General features: G+C 42.5%; 1 long non-coding RNA gene across 1 annotated transcript in view; it reads right to left on the reverse strand.

The window, feature by feature from the left end:
- Window positions 1-9,813: 9,813 nt before the first annotated feature.
- The window catches only part of LOC126100567 (uncharacterized), a 56,500-nt gene continuing 47,930 nt past the window's right edge, over window positions 9,814-18,383 (reverse strand). The window contains exons 3-4 of the long non-coding RNA XR_007522184.1: window positions 16,597-16,687; window positions 9,814-10,034 (exon numbers count right to left, since the gene is read on the reverse strand). This is a non-coding gene — a long non-coding RNA (uncharacterized LOC126100567). The remainder of the gene's footprint in view (window positions 10,035-16,596; window positions 16,688-18,383) is intronic.

The raw sequence follows: 18,383 nt of genomic DNA on the forward strand, positions 1-18,383 counted from the left end.
ACGGGACCAAACTGCTGAGGTCATCGGTCCCTAAGCCAACACACTACTTAATCTAACTTAAAAAAGCTTACGCCATGGACGACACACACACACACACCCATTCCCGAGGGAGGGCTCGAACCTCCGACAGGGGTAGCCGCACGGACCGTGACAAGGCGCCTGAGACCGGGTGGCTACCCAGCGCGGCAACAAGTTTTTAACATGGTCAGAAATGAAATTTTTTTATGGATACTTACAGGTCACCATTCGTCTTCTAGAATATTATAAAATATTAGTACATAGTCCCAGGTGTTTCCCGTTCTACGTACGAACCACCATATGAGTGCCCTTAATGGGTTATGTGAAAGTTGATGATTTAATACCGAAGTATAATTCAAGTCGCCGAAAAGAGAGGCTAGTGAGTGTTACAATGAACTACATTTTAGCTGTCTCCCTATTATAGCGATACTACGCCACATTATGACATGGTAATCTATTGGTAAGGGTTCCTGTTCATACATAGCGTCATGGTGATGCCAATCTTTCTGAAATTCCACTTACATGAAACCAAGTGCTTGGGACCAACATTAAAGCTACAAAGATCGTACATTGTTTCGTATGTGTCTATAAATAATAATAATAATAATAATAATAATAATAATTTCCTCTGCCTGCTTAGCCTGGTGGAAGTAGTTCAGTTCCATGTCACTTCGGTGACCTGCGTGTCCCGAACCTAGCCCAGTTATTAGCCCAGGCAAAAGGAACCTACATTTTAACGTGGAACCCGAACTACGTGTACCTTCCGCTAACTCCTTACATCACTGAGACGTGAAACTAGATTAAAACACAAAAGTCCACAACCCAAAAGAGAGTCTGTTCCGCGACCTTCCTGTTTCCAGGGACTTAATTTTCATATAAGGGAAAGACTACGAATAAGAACTAAGAATACGAGAATTTTAACGTCTTTAGGTTGGCAGTAATCAGAAAAATGTGGTGACAAAAGATTTAGTGAAAGGTGCAAGGTCAGTAATGGCTTGGGGATTAATCAAGAGCACAGATTTAGTCTTGGGGTAGCTCAGCCCTCGGACATTAGTTTCTCGTTGTCCTTCGTTCAAAAAGATAGCTGAGAAAATCTATTTGATTGCCACAATTGATGACTGACTGTACCAAAATGAGATTCCTTTAAACTCTTCAATTCGTGAAAGAGGCAACCGAGAGACGACTGTTTTGTATGGCTACTTATGTACACCGAATCTCTCTCAACTTGTTTTGATGACTCCTGCGTAGCATGCAAGACAGAGGCAGCACAGTAGTAATACATGCACTCCAGTAATGGTGCACCGGCCGGCCGATGTGGCCGTGCGGTTCCAGGCGCTTCAGTCTGGAACCGCGTGACCGCTACAGTCGCAGGTTCGAATCCTGCCTCGGGCATGGATATGTGTGATGTCCTTAGTTTAGTTAGGTTTAAGTAGTTCTAAGTTCTAGGGGACTGATGACGTCAGAAGTTAAGTCCCATAGTGCTCAGAGCCTTTTGAACCATTTTTTTGATCTTGTGCTACAGAAAGTAGTATATTTTTAAATTCATTGCAAAGAATTTCATGAGTTATCAGTAACCGAACAAAGCATCGTTCTAAGTAATGAAACTACTACTAGAGACTGGCTCTTATCAGTCTAGATCATCAAACGGAAAATTTAAAGTGGTAGCCACGGAACTAGGACTAGAGAATAGCTCTAGCCAGTCTAATTCGTGACAGGGCGTACATTATGAAAAACGCACTGGAGAGTGACTCGAGGTAATCTTGTTCACAACCCACGACCCGCCAAAAACACACTAAACTTACACTGAGGTGCCAAAAGTCGCGGGATACCTCCCAATATCCTGTCGAACTTCCTTTTCCCAGGAGCAGTCCAGCGATATCTTGACGTGGCGTGTACTCAACAAGTCATTGGAAGCCCCAGCAGAAATATGACATCCTTGCCTGTATAGCTGCCCGTAATTGTGAAAGAGTTGCAGGTGCAGGATTTTGTGTACGAGTCGCGGGGATTAGCCGAGAGGTCTAGGGCGCTGCAGTCATGGACTGTGCGGCTGGTCCCGGCGGAGGTTCGAGTCCTCCCTCGGCAATGGGTGTGTGTGTTTGTCCGTAGGATAATTTAGGTTAAGTAGTGCGTAAGTTTAGGGACTGATGACCTTGGCAGTTAAGTCCCATAAGATTTCACACACACACATATTTTTGTGCACGAACTGCTCTCTCGATTACGTCCGATAAAACTTCGATGGGAATCATGCCGGGCGACCTATGAGGTCAAATCATTCGCTCCAAATGTCAAGAACAATCGTGAACAATTGTGTCCCAATAACAGTTCCACTGAAGTCCAGGTATTGTTGCAAATGGTCTCCAAGCAGCCGAACATAAGCGTTTCGAGTCAACAATCCATTCAATTGGACCACATGAGCTAGTCCATTCCATGTAAGCACAGCCCACACCATTATGAAGCCACCACCAGTTTCCACAGTGCCTTGCTCTCAAAGTTCGGTCCGTGGCTTCGCGGGGTCTGCACCTCACTCGGAATCTACCTTTAGTTCTTACCTATTCAGATCGCGGCTCATCTGACCAGGACAGGATTTGCCAGTCATCAAGGGTACAACCGACTTGGTCACGAGCCCAGGAGAGGCGCTGCAGGCGATGTCGTGCTGTTAGCAAAGACACTCGCGTCGACTGTCTGCTGGTCTGCTGCCATTGCCCATTAACACCCAATTTCATGTAGTGTTGCTGCCAACTCTACGCAAACGCCGCTGCTCTTGGTTGTTACGTTAAGACCGTCGGCAACTGCGTTATCTGTGTTGAGGGGAAATGCCTGTTATTTGGTATTCTCGGTACACTCTTGACTCGGTGGGTCTGGGAATATTGAATTTCCTAACGGTATCGTTAATGGAATGTCTCATCACCTATCTCCGACGACGATTACGCGTTCAAAGTGTATTAATACCAATCGTGCGGGCACAGTCTCGTCGGAAACCGTTTCACACGAATCACCTGAGTACAAATGACAGCTCCACCAATGTACTCGTACTTACTGTGTAGCCGGCCGAAGTGGCCGTGCGGTTAAAGGCGCTGCAGCCTGGAACCGCAAGACCGCTACGGTCGCAGGTTCGAATCCTGCTTCGGGCATGGATGTGTGTGATGTACTTAGGTTAGTTAGGTTTAAGTAGTTCTAAGTTCTAGGGGACTAATGACCTCAGCAGTTAAGTCCCATAGTGCTCAGAGCCATTTGAACCATTTTTGAACTTACTGTGTACCTCGTTCTCGCGACAGCACTGCCACCTTTACATGTGCGTATCGCTATCCCATGGCCTTCGTGACCTCAGTGCATATCCACGCAGCACATACACATTGCGTATGACAGCAATACATGGTGATACAATGTGACAAAGTGAATCTCAACCTTAAAAAAGGTTGTAAATACAGGCGATGAAAAGAATGACATATTATGAGAGTATTGGTCTGTACTCATGTTGTGGAATACATTTAGAGAAGAAAAATTAGCTCCGATTTGGTAGGTGCCAGAGTACAGCGGTTCCTAGTGGATGTGTGCTGGAGGCTGTAGCCACAGTGCCACAGGCAGCCTAAGAAGACAAAAATTAGGTCAAATGGCTCTAAACACTCTGGGACTTAACATCTGAGGTCATCAGTCCCATGGACTTAGAACTACTTAAACCAAACTGAGCCGTGCCTGGCTCGTGTTCCCGCCATCATGTATTTCACACCCTGTTTTTAAAGTACTTTCACCTCACTACGTTAATTTAAATTACTAGTGTCACTGAGATGCTGCTTTGGCTGACCGTGACCGACGCTAGCAGCGCGTATCGATGTATCCCCGCCCGTAACATCTTTGCTCGAATGCTATTACTTCCCGGTCGTTGTCTGTCGCAAGCCAGTTGTGTTGGGAGTTGGATCGCGACTTCGGGTCTGCCAGTCAGCTGGAACGCGTCTGGAGTACAGTCCGGACCTGACAGTCGGGGAGTTGCAGTGTGGCACTAGTGCAGTCGGGTTGGAGCAGCAGTGAGACCTATGTCGATATGGCTCGCCCGACCATTGCCGCTACGCATCACTTGAGCCGGGCCACGGTCTTGGTGGATCGTCGGTCGGTCGTCCTACCGGATGACGCGTTTTGGCTCGCCGATCGTTCATGAGTCGGCTGTGTGTGTGTGGTTCAACTCCCGATTTGTCTTCGTGCGTGCTTAGTTACTGTTGGACATCGTTCAGGTCTTCGTGCAAGTGTTTGTCAGATTGTGTGTGTACTTGGTGTTATTTCCACTGACGACTATTTTGGATGTTGTCCGCGTTATGAAATCAGTCGTCGGTTATTGCGGACGAGGGAATATCTCCGCGCGGTGCAGTCGGCTGGGTCCGCTGGCAGCCCCTGCGCAGTATCGGAGCGTGTATGGAGCAGGTTCAAATGGCTCTGAGCACTATGGGACTTAACTTCTGAAGTCATCAGTCCCCTAGAACTTAGAACTACTTAAACCTAACTAATCTAAGGACATCACACACATCCATGCCCGAAGCAGGATTCGAACCTGCGACCGTAGCAGCAGCGCGGTTCCGGATTGAAGCGCCTAGAACCGCTCGGCCAGCCCTGCCGGCGTGTGGAGCTGTCTGATGGCTAAAAGTTTCGTGCTTCACCGACCCAGGACGTCAAAGTTGTGTAGTGGTATCAGCTACCAAAGCCACGTCCATCTATGTTGTGATGGTTCGTTTCGGTAGTTTGCTGTTGGGGAGGTTTCCTGTGAGCAACACCGAGTGTTTCTACTGATGAAATTTAGCCACCATGCGGTGCAATTAACTATTTCGGTTGACTACAATTCGAGTTCACCACTGGAATTTTCTGCCTTGTGGCCGTTAGGGCTCTGGTTACCTGCCGTGGGCATTGACGTAAATTCAGGCAGTGTTCTTTGGGGTGAAGTTAACTATATTACAGTGTTTCAAATTCAAGTGTACCAGCGGAATTTTCTGCCTAGAGGCCGTTAGTGTCCCGGTTACCTGCCCTGGCCACAAACGTAATTTCAGGCAGGGTCCTTTCCTCACCTGTAGTCGCTGTTCAATATGGTGAGTAATTTTGACAGCTAATACATACCACATTGTGGATTATTACATTTGTAGCGTATCCTGTCTCGCCTAAGTAAACAAGGGCAGACCGACCTCCCTGAAGGCTTCTGAGTGCCACCAGTGTTTAATTATCTGTTTTCAGCTACTTAAAATTTAATGCTTATGGTTTTTTTCTTTTTGTTTTTCTTAAAAATTTTGCAAAAATTAATTCTTAAATTTGTCTTTCAAGCTTAAACATTGCAGCCTTCTGCCTTTAAAAGATTATGGTACTATATTTTTTTTTAAAATTTTGAAACTTAATTGTGGCCTTCAGCTTTTGGTATTGCACCTTGCATATGTTTGTTCTATCTACTTTGCTGTGATATTTTTTATTATTTTATTGCTGTCTTAATTGGATTTTTACCTTGTTGAGTTGTTAAGATTTCTTGTTTGGAGGCCTTCACCCGTGAAAGAGTTGCATTCAGTAAAGGTCCGGCTATGTGCTGCTTTGGTTGTAAAAGTGTTATTAAATTACAATAAATTACAATTGAAAGGTGAAGCTGACCCCAACCTTATTTTTCCCTTTCCACAATCCTAATTATCTTTTCTGTCTAGCGGATTTGGTGGTCGTATCACTAACTAACCTAAGGACATCACACACATCCATGCCCGATACAGGATTCGAACCTGCGACCGTAGCAGCAGCGCGGTTCCCGACTGAAGAGCCTAGAACCGCTCGGTCACAGCGGCCGGCTCTAAGAGGACACATTCCCACGGCCTGATGTACGAGTAATTAGCGGCCAGGCTCCAACGCCCATCGCCAGCCAGTTCATTGCCACCCCCACATTGTCCTTGCTGCTGTCCACGTCATGACTACTACCACCACATTATTTAAACAGTTAGAACATACAAGTAATTGTAATTTAAATAAACACCACTAAGAATTTAAATATTACAAGAAGCATGCAGCCATCATGTTTTAATAGCCAACAGCTTTAAATAATTGTAGTAGATCTAATCACAGAACTGATATTATTAAAACAATTTAATGCATGGTGAGAAAAATTGATTTACGAATGGCACTTCAAGAATAACACAATCTGATTAGCAGAATTATCGTGTAATCATTCATCTAAACGAGTGAACACTTTAAACATGCATTATCCACAGTGGAATGCAGACAACAATTACAGAGGCAACCGGAGATGTGTATGAGAGGAGTAGCTAAAAAACGGCGCTGCGGTCGGCAACGCCTATATAAGACAACAAGTGTCTGGCGCAGTTGTTAGATCGGTAACTACTAGTACAATGGCAGCTTATCAAGGTTTAAGTGACTTCGAACGTGGTGTTATAGTCGATGCACAAGCGATAGGACACAGTATCTCCGAGGGAGCATTGAAGTTGGGATTTTCCCGTACGACCATTTCACGAGTGTACCGCGAATATCAGGAATCCGGTAAAACATCAAATCTCCGACATTGGTACGGCCGCAAAAAGATCCTGCAAGAACTGGGCCAACGACAACTGAAGAGAATCGTTGAGCATGTCAGAAGTGCAACCCTTCCGCAAATTGATGCAGATTTCAATGCTGGGCCATCAACAAGTGTCGGCGTGCGAACCATTCAGTGAAACCTCAACGATAAGGGGTTTCGGAACCGGAGGCCCACTCCTTTACACTTCATGACTGCATGAAACCAAATTTTAAACGTTGCCTTGGCCCGTTAACAATGACATGGGACTGTTAATGTATGGAAACATGCTGCTAGGTCGGACGAGTCTCGTTTCAAATTGTATCGATAGACATGTACGGCTATTGAGACAACCTCATTAATCCACGGATCTTGCATGTCAGCAGGAAACTGTTCAAGCTGGTGGAGGCTCTGTAATGGTGTGAGTCGTGTGCAGTTGGAGTGATATGGGACCGCCGATATTTCTAGTTACGACTCTGACAGGGACACGTACGTAAGCATCATGTCTGGTCACCCGCATCCATTCATGTCCACTGTGCATTCCGACGGACTCGGGGCAATTCCAGAAGGACAATGCGAAACCCAATACGCCAGGAATTGCTACAGAGTGGCTTCAGAGACACTCTTCTCAGTTTAAACACTTTTGCTGGCCATCAATCTCTTCGGACATGAACATTATGGAGCATCCAGAATGAGATTTTCTCTCTGCAGCGGAGTGTGCGCTGATATCAAACTTCCTGGCAGATTAAAACTGTGTGCCCGACCGAGACTCGAACTCGGGACCTTTGCCTTCCGCGAGAAAGTGCTCTACCATCTGAGCTACCGAAGCACGACTCACGCCCGGTACTCACAGCTTTACTTCTGCCAGTATCTCGTCTCCTACCTTCCAAACTTTACAGACGTTCTCCTGCTAGGTTCGCAGGAGAGCGTCTGTAAAGTTTGGAAGGTAGGAGACGAGATACTGGCAGAAGTAAAGCTGTGAGTATCGGGCGTGAGTCGTGCTTCGGTAGCTCAGATGGTAGAGCACTTTCCCGCGGATGGCAAAGGTCCCGAGTTCGAGTCTCGGTCGGGCACACAGTTTTAATCTGCCAGGAAGTTTCATTATGGAGCATATTTGTGATCCCCCCCCCCCCCCCCCCCCAAGGTAATCTTACGGATTCATAGAGAGCCGTGCAGGATTTATGGCGCCAATTTCCTCCAGCACTACTTCAGACATTAGTCGAGTACATGCCACGTCGTGTTGCGGAACTTCTGCGTGCTCGCGAGGGCCCTACACGGTACGAGGTAGGTGTACCAGTTGCTTTGGCTCTTCAGTCTATCTTGGGGCAAGAAACTTAATCCAAGAAACGAAGTTCAAATTACTGAAAGTGTTTCCTCTATGTAAGAAACAGGACATGCAGTACTTACTTTTCACTACTTTCAACAAAATACTACATCGTTTAGGACTTCAGATGGTGGGTCTGGCTGTAGGTAAACAAGAAGACGAACATAAAACAGTCCCCTAGTATTTCGTTGAACTTGGACAGTCATTTCTTATCTTTGGCACAGTTTTGCGTAGGCTCGTAACATTCTAACTTGTACCGGTGGACATGGCTGCTAATAGTTCGTAGTGAACGCACACTGTCAGGACGTGAATACGCTGGGAGCTCAGTCGACAGTGCCAGGCAAGGCCCTGCTAGCGGCCCCAGTACTGTGCAGGGCAAGTCAGTGGCGTCTTCTCACTTGTGACGGGTCACGATGCTACCTGGTGTTTAACTCTGGTGGCTGGAGAGTGGCTGTGGGTGGCGGAAAGACTCCGAGAGCACAGTGCTGGTAGGTTGTCAGTTCAAGCCCTGGCCATGGTGTGGCGGCAGTAACACTGTCGACGTATCTCCTTGAGATGACAGAAGAGCGATGGCTGCCAGAGGTCTGAACAGTTAGGCAGTGGTCCGTAGTTTGGAGCCATGTGCCAGCCGTGAAGATTGCGACATTGTTAAGGTGAAGATTTCAGACTGAGTGCAGCTATGTTGCCCAGGTGGCCGATGATGACGACTGACACGGTAGGAGTTTAAAGTCAAATGCTCGGTGCTGTCTTTGCGGAAGGAATTAAATTCTGGGAATTGCGGAAACGTCTTGGTCAGGGTCGGTGATTGTCATGTACCTGTTGTCACATGACAGTGTGTTAAACTGCAAAATCGTCCTAGAGGCTAGTTACTTTTCCAGTTTCTTGGGATAAAGAAACAACAGTAAGGAAGTGGTAGCATCTGCGGGGTGGCCTTACGGCATGGGTGTTGTCTGGCTGTGGTCAGTACTCAGGTCCCAGCTGTCTGTACAAGGCACTGAGCCTGCTACAGCTCAACCCGTTACAGTGCGATACTAGAAAAATACAGTCATGTCACAAAACACAAGTAGGACTCACAGCAATAGCTGACCGTATACAAATATGGACAGCGCAAATGGTCACGTGTTTTGGACCCATGAAAATACGTGGCAGAGATAATAAGACACAAGTTGCGGTACAAGCTGGAAAATAGCGAATGCCTGTTCCAAGAAACAGTATTAAGTAAGGAATCTACAAAAATATTACAGGCCGATACCTATCGCTTCCGAAACAGCCACAATTATGCGTTTCAGCAGTTACTGATCCTGCACTCCATTCACAAATAGAATGAGATATAATCCTAATAAGTGGTACGATGGGATGCACCCTCTACCATGCAATTTGTATTGGTTGGAAGAGAACAAATGTAGATGCAGACCGATTCGATGATTGTTTTGGGAAAGAGATATTGTAGAACGTAGATATCGAAGAGTAACTATATGAAATATTAATGCATATCTTAAATTAATTAAGAAAATACTTAATACTCAAATCTTAAATGAGAACGATTACGCGATTAAATTTAAAGTTAATAACAATAAAAAACATAAGAAAGAAGTATAAATACGATAAAGGATAAACTAAAGAGGTTTTTACATAAGAACATAGTTCCTCTGAGCTTTAGTACTGTTTAGAGGTCTCATTTTATACACGATGTCTTCCATGGCTTAACAACATTGTTGTTCCCACAAAGTGAGTGCTTACGAAAATATTCATTAAAAACTGGTTTTGCCTTCGCAAGAGGAAATGCAATACAGGATTATTTTCCGTTAGCGGATTAACTCTGATCTGCAAGATATGTTCTTCGTTGACAAGTAGCTGGTACTGCCGCAAACTGTGCAACATCAACATATATTCACAGCGAGTCCTAAACGAGTACATCGCAGTTGTGAAACATGGACCATTGCGAGTCTTCTCACTGTATTAAGTTTAGGAACGTCACACTGAATGCAGGCTGGCTCTGGTGTTGGAAGCCCATGCACTCATTGCAGGGAAACTGCTGCGGATAGATGAATATGGGCAGCAGATGGCGGCAGTCGTTGTCCGCGTAGCGCTGACAATTCCTGGCATCGTATCCGTCTGGCAGCCGAAGCTACACCACTCTCGCCAACACAGACGCTCTGCGGTCTTGCTGGTCATCTGAAGATAAAAATTCACTACTACAGTCAGTTCAAAGCGCCATTAAATTAAGCTTAACTGTACTGGTACTGTGTATTTACATCGTAGCAAAACAGTTTGGATTTAAAACGAACTATTTCACATTGACAAGTTACAGAGGGAGTATCATAATTAATAACGAAACATGGCACGGGATTCAAATGGCTCTGAACACTATGGGACTTAACACCTGAGGTCATCAGTCCCCTAGAACTTAGAACTACTTAAACCTAACTAACCTAAGGACATCACACACATCCATGCTCGAGGCAGGATTCGAACATGCGACCGGAGCGGTCACGTGGTTCGAAACTGTAGCGCCTAGAACCGCTCGGCCACCCCGACCGGCGTTCGCGAGATATCTGCGAGTGTCTTGTTGTGAAATATTTTTCACGACATCCTCTTAAGTATATATTTTTATCGTCGTTACTAGGCGGGTGAAGCAATAAACATATAACATATACTGAATGATATTGAATTATTTAGCCCAGACGCCTTTTTCTATTCACCACCTTTTACTTTTTTTTAATAAGTATTTGTGTACCATTATAGCCAGAAATTATTCTCTGGAATTACAAGCAAGTCTGCTACGTTCATCGACAGAGAAACAAGTATTACATAGAGCATTTTGGCGTTTGTTTTACCAGAGTAAGCCAGCGACAACAATTTCTGTGGATAAACATTACGGAGATTCGAAACTGAACGGAAATAACTCTCAACGATAACAAAACAAATTCTACTGAAATTAAAATAATAATGAACTATTAACCAATCGATTCCTGCTACTGAGGGGAGAGGTATATGAGATACTGAGTCTGTATGGTTGCTAGCCGCCACGGACTTAAGTATGAAATATTGTCCGAGTTAGTAAATTTAGTTGAAATGTAGACATTACAATTATTTCCCCAAACAAATGGACTCAAACTTGATCCATGACTTATCTGATCAAGAAATTCAATTACCATTTACAATCGGCAGTTAAATTAAAACCCGACAACCGCCACCACGGGACCACGGAACGGTTCCATTCAAAAGGAGTCACCACACGCGTTCAGAGATTTATCCCACTGGGAAACGAGACCGTCGCTTCTTGTTTCGTAGAACTTGGTCGGCCACCGACGGATCCACAATCGCACCCATTCCTGCACGTTCTCGTCGGACGGAAACCGACGGCCACTCACGGCCTCCTTCGTGTCGACAAAGATGTGAAAATGACTGTGTGAAAGATCACGCCTGTACGGAGGATGCAGCTGTGTTTCCCAACAAAATTCCCGGAGCATAGCCTTCGACCAATTGGTAATGTGGGGGTGGGTGTTGTCGTGCAACAAGATGCATCCTCTGCTAGTCAAATTCTTCGAGCGCGGAGCCACAATCAACGTGCAGTTCGAGGACTATAAGGTCAAAACGCCTAGGAACGCTATGTCATAGAGTCATCCTGTTGCGCGGTAATTCCAGCCCCCAGAAAGCCAATCGGACAAAGGCTACTCTTCAGCGATTTGTCTGGGAAACACCTCAACATCCTGCTGAAATCTATGTCGACCTGAAGAAAAATATGCAAGGACGTTGTTTTCAGTCTAACGAGGAAGTGCAAGAGAGGCTGCGGTTCTGTGTCCGACAGCGACCGACCGCCTTCTACGAAACAAGAAATTTCGTCTCTTCTCTCAGATGAACGAACGTCTTAATGCGTGTGGTGATTACTTTTCTATGGAACCATTCCATGGTCCCGTTCTGGAGGGTGTCCGATTTTCATTTGACTGCCCCTAACACTGCTCGTTTTTACCTATTAAATGAGATGTTTCAAGTTTCATCAACGCGTTTTGATGCAGAACGTCATTATTGAGGTTTGCAGTGAATTTGGAATTCTTACCAAGACCATCGGATCATTTCGTAAGACTGTACAACACTGTATAGTTCGCTGCTCCAGTTCCCCCATTCTGTCGACGGGAATGCTATAGACTTCACTTCTGAGATAACCCCCGACTGATAAACTCAGAATATTCTGATCTCGTTATCTTGGAACCCACTGCTTAAGCACTGCTCGACCTGTTCATCTTAGGACCTATTGGGGCACGTAGTCTCATGTCAACAGACAGAGTTGCCCCATCATACACCTAGCACACTCGCCAATGAAGGGTCGCTCGTGAAATTTTTGCCCAATTACATGGGAGTTTAGTCGAAAAACATACATTATCACTATGTTCGACAATATTTCATTCTGAAAGTCAGTGACGGTTCACAACTTTCTGACAAACTGTTAATTTACAGATCGCTGTTTACTGGAACGCTTTGGACACTATTACCGTACACTTCCATGTATGTGCTTTCACTGTTAATATGAATCTCCTTGTACATTAGGGTATATAATCAAACTCACCATGTGGAATTATTTCCACTGACCCAAATATAGCTAATGCGAGAATTATGATTGTCAAACAGATCTTAAAAACGCCATGGAATACTTAATACATTCATTAGTATTCGTCCTACATACTGTGAACTATGAAAGCAGTCGACATTTAGTTCAGTGTACTTCTTCAGTCATTTGTTGAGTTCAATATACATTAACTATTTTCCACTTAAAGTGTCGCACATAACCCACTTCATCCTCTCGGTAGCTATTTCTGTATTGGTAAATACCAGCAGATAGTATAGATATATGGTTTAAAATTTACGATGCATAAGTATTTTTATTTTCCTCATTAAGCGTCACGAAATGTAATAAATCCAATAAAACACTAATACCCAAGACATTTGCGTTACACTATGTTTAGACTACAAAAACCATATTACAAGCTGAACTGGCAAGCCCTACACTTAAGGATATAGGGTACTTCTCTGGCTACTGGTCTACTACATAAGTATGGACTATTGTAAGTTACAGAAAGAAATCAGCGCAATGCTTTATAAACTTCAGGAAATATTTGTATCTGAATTCTGAAAAATAAAACTTGTGGGTAATTCTGAATGAAGATATGAGTCCAATAAAACTGTGCCTCAGAACATTCGTGAAGCATAGTCTTCAATCTGCAGCATTTCTACATCTTCAAGCTTCCTCTTGGCACTCCTTTTAGCACGCTTCTTTGGTAACTTGAAGAGCGAATCTTTCAGCCTCATGCAGCCGTTGTCTGTCACACGCAAGCCATTGATCTTCCATACTAGAGCCACATATTATGCCTAAATTTCTCAGGACTTCCAACCTTCCCATCACTCCAGCATTGAAACACATTACTGCATCTAGTAGACCAATTTTTAATGTATTTAGTACTACAAAAATATTCTTGGGTAATTTTTTGAAGGACAGCATCTTTACACAAGTGACTGTTATAAGTTTTTATTACGTTACTGCAATTTAGGCCTTAGGCTATTATCAAGTACTGATATTATGGCTATTAGTAGACTCAAAATTGTTAAGGCTTTCGTGGCCACTTGTTGACAAACTGCCTATTGGCTTCTGTCTCGGGTTCTTCGGCCGACGTAGACTGCAAACAATAGTCTGCATCTGTGGTCTAATGCATGTGTGACTAGTGATGGGTTAATGAACATGTCCATTTTCAGATTATATTGTTTTACGATGTTTGTATACGTGTGCTCGCACTCTGTAACAACGACACAAATGTATTTAACAGGATTGACAACTACACACAAATGTGTCAGCTAACATTACGTTGCCATCGCTTAAAGTCACTATATCAGCATTTGATAATGGCCTAAGGCCGAAATTGCAATAAAGTAATAAAAACTTATAACAGTCACTGGCGTAAAGCTGATGTTTTTTAAAAACATTTTTATGACTGTGAATCTAAGCTACAACAAGTGTATTCTTGGATAATCTTTCCCATATGCAATGGTTGAAACTTTCATTCGTATTCTGAGTGCCCCCATGAAGACATTTACTAAGCAAAACAGCTTCACTCAGGTGTCTAAAAATTGGTTTTATTTAATTCATAACAGACTCAGGAAGAGAATGCTTATGGTGGTATACTTGACCACTTTCTTTTGCTTTTTGGTAACCTTCCCAAGAATCTGCTCCTTGCGTCAAAGTCCATGAACAGCGTCATCATCTATGGACAACTAATGAAAGTAGGTGGTCCATACAGCTTTCCTCATTGCTGTAACATCATTCAGAGGAGCACTTCGTCTAACGGCCAGTCCGTAATAACTCTGAAGGAGGTTTATTTCAGTTTATGTCAATCTGCCTCGGACAGACAGATAGCAACTTTATTATCATTCCTCTTCGTAGCATCCTCAATCTAACACCCACCCTCTTTTGCACATGTCCACAAAACTCCAGTTTTGTTACCAAGGTATTACCATAAACTTTTAACTCATTAATTTTATTGAAAGATTTAGAGTCTCCATCACCTAGGTACTTCATATATCTAACGTTATAAACGAGCACTGACGTCTGAAATATTTTTAGAGCTCCAACACACTCCATACCTCCACTGTAACCACCATACCTCCACTGTGTTACCATGGCAGGTGTGTCAGTACTTGGGTAAGCACTCAAGGTCAACAGCTTTTCCATTCTCCAGAGAAGTGGCACTTAACAATACCATTCAATGAACGATGTCTTCGACGTTGCCATGTCCTTCAAGTGCAACAACTGTGTCCCTGGTTCCACTCATATTTATAGTTTCTTCTACTCCACGTTTCATAATTGCTTTAGACACAACCATCAATGCACATAAAAGTATTTTTATGTACTTGCTGAACCTACTGGGGGGAGGAGGAAGGTCCATCAAATCACAAAACTTTTGAGCAGCCTTTTTTCCTTTTCCTATTGCACCCATTGCATACACTAACTTCAAATTCACACCATATGAATTATGCACAATGTTCGAAGTCATTTTAGATGTAGATTTATTGCAGGATCTACCGAGAACAACTAATTGTGACGCTAAACCCTTCCTGCTACTTTGTTATTCAGTTATTTCCAGACAGCCTACACCATCACATTGTTTACATTTCGCCACTTCCTTTATCAAAGAAGATAAGATACCGATATCAACAACAACAAATCCACTACAAACAGCGTCATTGTTATCACAAAAATTAGAAACACCAGGAGGCGTGTCATGTTTGAGTTTCTTCCCTGAGAAACTGACACATAGTTACTTTCAACAGTGTGGCTTGCTTTTTGTGAACTGGTTACCACAGAATTTCCTTTTTATTGAATTTATTGAAGGGCGTGGCATAGTTCGTATTTATTGCACACTAAAGGATGTATACTTCTACAAATATATGTAGTACCTGGGCAACAAACATTCAGTAATACACGAACAAACTGCTTCAGCGAAATAAAAGTACATACTACTAAAGATAATCATTTACAGACGCTAGAAACCAGCACTGTTACCAACTTATAAATGTATCATATGTATAATCGCTGGAAACAAAGTTCACAGTTCTTTTCGATATAATAGTGGTATCTGTAACAGATATAAAGGGGGACTGGTAGCATACATGACCGTAATTTTAAAATTTGGTATATATATATATATATATATATATATGTCGTTTTTCATTTGAAACCCTTTAATGTAAATGTCCATGTAATCGGGAAAGACTATAGAATTTAATAAAGTCATAAAAAATTCGATTTTTCCACCATTTATAAGTACGCTGTATCCTTAATGTAGTTCGTCTATTTCCAGCTCGGAATGTAACACCTATAGGCTATCTAACAATAGCAATATCAGTTTGTTTTGAATTTTATCGTTTAGTAAACACTTGTAATTTTTCTCTTTGGGGTGTGCGGAATTTTACAAATCTGGGTAACAAATTAATGTGGGAGAATGGCAAGTCTTATATAAATTATATCCCTTGTTCTGGGAATTTGGACACGTGTTTCACAACAAGCATACTGATTAATGTTAGATGGTTACGCACGATGGCTGAATGTGGTGGTCAGAGGATTTCCCGCTCTGTAAAGCACAAGTAGTGGCCGGTTGTTCCCATTTGTTACTTTACTAGCAGCAAAATTTACTAGAATTATACATGCGTTTCTCATTATAGTCATTATTCTAGCAAGAGTCAGTTTCTGTGTAAGTAGGATTTTATTTGTTTTTATTTTTCTGAATCTTAAGTTTTGTTACTAAACCTGTAATGTATCTTAGCAATTAATTCACTCCTACGATTATAACAGCATCAGTATGTCTGTCAGCAATACTCGTACATTATCTGTCTGTTTTGTGTTATTTTTCTTGTGTTTCTGTTGCATTTACGAAGAATAATTTGTGTAAGTAAGGTAAAACCAGTGTGCACATTCGTATCTATAGCTTTATCCTAATTTCGCCTCTTTCATAATTGGCGTGACTCCATTCTCTGAGTTTTTTAAATTCTATACACCGTAGGAGTTAGTGTTATCATATTGCAAAATCACATTCTGTACATTATTTAAAACGTACAATTAATCTCTTTTTCCAGAACTCTTCGAATCTGTATGTAATGTACTAAATTTAAAGTCTCTCATTGATAAAATCAATGTGACTCAATCCTCTGACATTCTCAAAACAGATGCATAACATTTTACGTCTGTTACCTGTTTTAATCACCAGAGGGTGAGATGTCTATCAAGAAATACTATCAGACACGAGTGTTGCTGTGCCTCTGCATGCTGAAGTTTCCGTCATCTGCAACAAAGCAGTACATGCATTAGCTCACCACATTGTTATCTGGATATCAGGAACAGGAGATCTCAACTATGAGTGATAATGACACTGACAGTAAACATACAGCAACAGAGGAACTGAAAATAATGTGCTTAAAAATTACCGATTCGATATCTGCAAATGGCATCTCTCACATTCAAAAACGTTGAATATTTACTGCTACACATCAAAGACACGACACTAATGATAAATCTTAAGAATGGGCAACATGCTGACATGAAAGAGAATCTTTTAAATGTTAAGGTGTAGATGTTACAGAGTATTTAAATTATAAAAACCCGTCAAAAGAATCTAATAAACTGAATTCAGCTACTTTTACACTTGGCATCACTTCAAATCTGTTGAACGAAGTGACAGAAACCCAAACTACTTTGTTTATTTTCATTCATTTACGATCTATCATCTTAATTTTAGGAGTAACATATGAACTCTAAGTATTTTCTGCTTATAGTACCTAACCATTAGTAAATGGTTAGAAAAGGGTTACCTTGTAAAGTGTGGTTCACCATCAGAAACAAATTAACGGGAGATACAAAAAGGGGAGGAACCGGAGTAAGAACTTTCGAATACATTACATCTGAACCATTTAGGAAAGGTTAAGTACATTAAATGAAATAGACCTAACAGAACCAAATGAAACCTGTATGACTTCACACCTACTAAAACAAAGAGAGACTACAGACACTTGGAGAAGAAGATCAGAAGTAATGTGTACCTCGGTCCAGAAATGTCATATCTCATAAGTCATAGCCAATCCCCACATCAATTTTGACAGTGCCATTCCATTTGCTAACAGCCGCTTAAAACTCTTGAGAAAAAACCTATATAGATTAGGCGGCTGCGCCTGTCTGTGTAGCCTTCCTGTTAAAAGCGTAGTGCAGGTTGCATAAAACGAATCTGTAGGGGCAGCTGAATCACGCTGTATAGTCGATTACAGTTCACAACGAATAAGTATGGCCAAAAGTGAAAAAGCTTGGCTAAAACTGACTTTACATCAGGTATGTGTGGAAATTGTTGTTCTAGTTTTGGTCTTCAGTCCTGAGATTGGTTTCATGCAGCTCTACATGCTACTCTATCCTGTGCAAGCTGCTTCATCTCCCAGTAACTACTGCAAACCTACATCCTTCTGAATCTGTATACTGTATTCATCTCTTGGTCTCCCTCTACCATTTTTACCCTCCACGCTGCCCTCCAATACTAAATTGGTGATCCCTTGATGCCTCAGAACATGTCCTACCAAACGATCCCTTCTACTAGTCAAGTTGTGCCACAATTTTCTCTTCTCCCCAATCCTATTCAATAAATCCTCGTTAATTATGTGATCTACCCATCTAATCTTCAGCATTCTTCTGTAGCACCACATTTCGAAAGCTTCTATTCTCTTCTTGTCCAAACTATTTATCGTCCATGTTTCACTTCCGTACATGGCTACACTCTATACAAATACTTTCAGAAACGACTTCCTGACTTTTAAATCTATACTTGATGTTAACAAATTTCTCTTCTTCAGAAACGCTTTCCTTGCCATTGCCAGTCTACATTTTATATCCTCTCTACTTCGACCATCATCAGTTATTTTTCTCCCCAAATAGCAAAACTCCTTTACTATTTTAAGTGTCTCATGTCCTAATCTAATTCCCTCAGCATCACCAGACTT

Source organism: Schistocerca cancellata, chromosome 9 (assembly GCF_023864275.1).
Source record: "Schistocerca cancellata isolate TAMUIC-IGC-003103 chromosome 9, iqSchCanc2.1, whole genome shotgun sequence".
In the NCBI taxonomy this organism is placed as follows: domain Eukaryota; kingdom Metazoa; phylum Arthropoda; class Insecta; order Orthoptera; family Acrididae; genus Schistocerca; species Schistocerca cancellata.